The sequence below is a fragment of the Elephantulus edwardii genome, unplaced genomic scaffold, assembly GCF_000299155.1.
Source record: "Elephantulus edwardii isolate Elephantulus edwardi_28Jun2011 unplaced genomic scaffold, EleEdw1.0 scaffold00032, whole genome shotgun sequence".
Lineage (NCBI taxonomy): Eukaryota > Metazoa > Chordata > Mammalia > Macroscelidea > Macroscelididae > Elephantulus > Elephantulus edwardii.
In genome coordinates this window covers 900,367-904,448 of record NW_006399782.1, presented here as the reverse complement: position 1 = coordinate 904,448, position 4,082 = coordinate 900,367, and the positions used below count along the sequence as shown (strand labels likewise).

At 41.1% G+C, this 4,082-nt stretch overlaps 1 pseudogene; it reads right to left on the bottom strand.

The window, feature by feature from the left end:
* Positions 1-1,079: 1,079 nt before the first annotated feature.
* Positions 1,080-3,167, bottom strand: LOC102856411 (annotated as a pseudogene).
* Between the last annotated feature and the right edge of the window lie 915 nt (positions 3,168-4,082).

Genomic DNA, 4,082 nt, shown 5'->3' with positions numbered 1-4,082 from the left:
GATCTGACTGGTACAGGAGGAGATGGCCCCTCCTTCCCTGGCAGAGCATCTGGTGGATTCGAACCGTGCACCTCTGGGATTGTAGTTGGAGCTTCTTGCCACTAGGCCACCAGAGCTCCCTCTTTGCATCATTTATTTCCAAATGATGAAAATAAGTTCCTAAATGGAGTTAAAATATGTTTGAATAGCTATTTAGTCTGCTAGTGTAATGAAAGTCTCATTTATTAATTCATCTAATATTTATTATATGTAACATGAGCCATGTGGAATATGGTGGCTTACTGGTAAGGAATCATGCTGCCAACTCAAAGGTCTGAATCCACCACAGTTCTAATGCACTTGCAGGAGAAAGATGGATGCAATATGTAAAATAAGTTACATTTCTCTTAATTCAAGATCAACTCATTGCCACTGAGTTGGAGCCAACTCATAGTTAGGTGTAAAGAGATTGTCCATCTTTCTCCCAAGATGGATTTGAATCACAAGAGAGTCATCACCTCTGAGGTAGTAGCAGAACTCTCTACGGACTACACCACCAGTTGTTGTTCTGTACTGTCTAGCCAACTCATACCTGATTCTCCAACAGGTTTTCAGAGATAATTAATCACATGAGAGGAGATTATCCATCCTCCTGCAGAGCAGCTGGTGGGTTCAAACCATGTGCCTTTGTGTTGGCCACGCTTCCTTACAGCTAAAACACCAGAATTCCCTGCATTTCTCTGAGATAAATTTTTCTCAGAAGCAAATCATATCGCTAAAGGCTTGAGACTTGGAATTAAAATCCTGAGTCTTTGCTTATGGTCTATAGCAGGCAAAGAATTCCATGAAGCTGCTTCTTCTTTTTTTTTTTTAATAAAATGTCATAATCTTTATTTTGCATATTTTAATTTCAAAATAAAATAAACAAATAAAACTCACAATACATGACATTCAACCTCATTCTTGAGGAAAAGAATGAGGCCAGAGGCCTCATTCAACAATAGGTATCAGCAGATGGAGCCAGGTGGGATAGGGCAACTCACAGGTGCTGGGGGAGCCACAGGGATGCTGTACGGGTAGGGTGGGGAGGTGTGGGGGTGTTACAGTAGGAACTTTTCATGGATTTCTTCCATGCAAGATGCATCCTCATCACCCTCAAGTGGGGGCGGGGATCTCATCAGGAACAGTAGCATCAGGCTCCTCAGCTGTCACCCTATCTTCATCAATGCCTAAGCCTAGCTTGATCATGCGGTAGATGCAGTTGGAGTCAGTCTGAGAATCCTCAAGGGATTTCATCAGAACCAGATGAAAACAGCACCGTTTCAAACAGCAGCAGCACCAGGTACTTAGCAGCTTTGTCATGAATGTCTGCTTGAGTGTCTCAACAGTTGGATGATCGGGGTTGATCTCCAGGTGCTTTTTGGCTCTCATGTAACTCATTGTAGAATTGTTCTGAAATGCCTGTGCTTTCATGATCCGCTTGATATTGGTTGTCCAGCCATATGTGCTGGTCACAATGCAGCAGAGTGAAGATACAAGTCCATTGGAGATTGTCACCTTCTCAGCTTTCTTGTCCAAAATGTCCTTCATGAGCTTACAGAGGTTCTCCACATTGGCCTTACTCTCCTCCATTTTCTTTTACTCCTCTTCATCCTCAGGTAGTTCTAGGCCCTCCTTGGTGACAGAAACCAGGCTTTTCCCATCAAACTCCTAGAGCTGTTGCACACAGTACTCATCAATAGGTTCAGTCATATACACAACCTCAAAGCCCCACTTGCACATTCATTTCACAAAAGCAGAGTTGGCCACCTGCTCTTTGCTCTCACCAGTGATGTAATAAATGGATTTCAGGGTCACCTTCATGTGAGACGCATATTCTGAGAGAGAAGTCATCTCATCTCCAGACTGGAAATTGTATTAGCAAAGCAGCTCAGAAAGGCCACACCCTTTATTAGAGTCCTCATGGATTCCAAGAATCGGGTTTTTAGAGAATGCCTCACAGAATTTCTTGTAGTTCTTCTTGTCTTCTGCAAACTCAGAGAAGAGTTCAAGGCACTTCTTGACGATGCTTTTGTGAATGACCTTCGAGATTTTACTCTGTTGCAACATTTCTCAAGGAATGTTGAGGGACAGATCCTCAGAGTCAACTACACCGCGGATGAAGTTCAAATACAAATTCATCACAGCTGCCTATGATGAACAAACAGTGGACATACAGTTTAATGTTCTTCTTCTTGTTGTTCTCAAAGAGATCAAAGGGAGCCCAGTGAGGGATAAAGAGCAATGCCCTGAATTCCAGCTGACCTCCTACTGAGAAGTGCTTGACTGCCAAGTGGATTTCCCAGTCATTAGTGAGGCTCTTGTAGAACTCTCCATTGTTCTCCTGTATGATATCATTAGGATTTCTGGTCCAAACTGACTTAGTCTTGTTCCGTTACTCTCGATCATTGTATTTTTTTCTTCATTTGTTGGGTTTTCTTTTTCTTGTCCTTGCTACTGTCATCCTCCTTATCTAAACCCACATCTTCAATTATGAGTTTCTCTTCATCATCGTTGTCTACTTCTTCCTTACCTTTGTCTTCTTCTGCCTCTGATTTCCTTCTCTCACTCTTTCCCCAAATAAAGGATGATGGGGTAGCCTATGAACTGTGAGTGCTTCTTCACTGCTTCTTTGACTCATCTCTCCCCTAAATACTCTGGTCTTCTTTAAGGTGCAAAATCACTTCAGTGCCCTGATCAATGGGCTCACCATGATGAGCACTAACTGAAAGAGGCCCCAGTTGAAGACTCATCGGCATCATCATTGTGTTTTATGATCACTACCACTTTCTCTGCCACCAAATAGACTGAATAAAAGCCAACACCAAATTGACCGATCATTGAGATGTCTGCACCAGCCTGCAGAGGCACCGTAAAGGCTTTGGTACCAGACTTGTTAATTGTTCTCAAATTATTTATGAGATCAGCCTTGGTCATGCCAATGCCTGTGTCCACAACAGTAAAACTATGTTCCTGGGGGATTGGGAAGATGTAAAATTTCAGCTCTTTACCACTGCTCAACTTGGAAGAAGAGTCTAGTCTGTCAGGCTCTCATAGCAAATCTTGTCTAATGCACTAGAAGCATTAGAAATCAAATCTCCAAGGAAAATTTCCTTGTTGGAATAGAAGGTATTGATGATAAGAGGCATGTTAAGCAATCTCTGCCTCCTCTCTATGGTGCACTTCCTCGGGGAACTTGATGAAAAGGGTTGCAAGTACCAGAGGTGAGGATAAGGTCTAGGATGGGCTGTGCAAGGTTCTCCAGCTGCATGGGGTTGACTTAAGAGATTTCTTCTAGTTTCTTGGTTTATGTGCAAAGAAGGCTTCGGAATTTAATTTAATAGAAGAAAAATAATTACTAGTAATGATCAAGCAGACTTATTTTTTAAAATCTCAATACAGATTTTGTGACTCTCTGCTTAGAACCATTGTAAAAAGAACATACACACTTTATATGTATAATTTTGACATAATAAATCTGTCCAAAGACTAGCTTTCTCTCATGCCTTCTTTCCTTGTCACTGTTCTCTCTTTTCACTCCCTCTGCCCCCCCTCTCAATTAAGTTTAATTTACTAATACAAACCACAAAGTTTCACATTAATAAAGTTGGCAAACCAAGCATCTGAATGTATTTTTCTCGAGGGAGTGATATTCTGGTAAGTTTTACTGAAGATGACATTTTCATTAGCACTGCTAATGAACTATGCTTACTCCTTTGGGGAGCTATGATTTATTAAAAGAATTAAAAGTTTGAAAACACATTTTCAATGAGAAATGAGAATTACACTCATTCATTTTGGAAATGACCAGGAGACTTGCAAGAGAAAACTTAGCGAGTATTCCCTAAAGCCGTGGTGGCTTTTAAACACTGCATAATTCTGGGTGTTGCCATCAGGAAAGCATTGCACCGTTACTCATTAGAAGGATAATGTCATTATAATGCCACTATAATAGCTTTATTTTGAAGCATAAACCAGTTAAATGAAGCACCAGACACAAAAAGCAAATAGTTTGTTCAGTGCATCATTCTTGTTCTATGGTTTGGTTACTCTACATTGAGCCA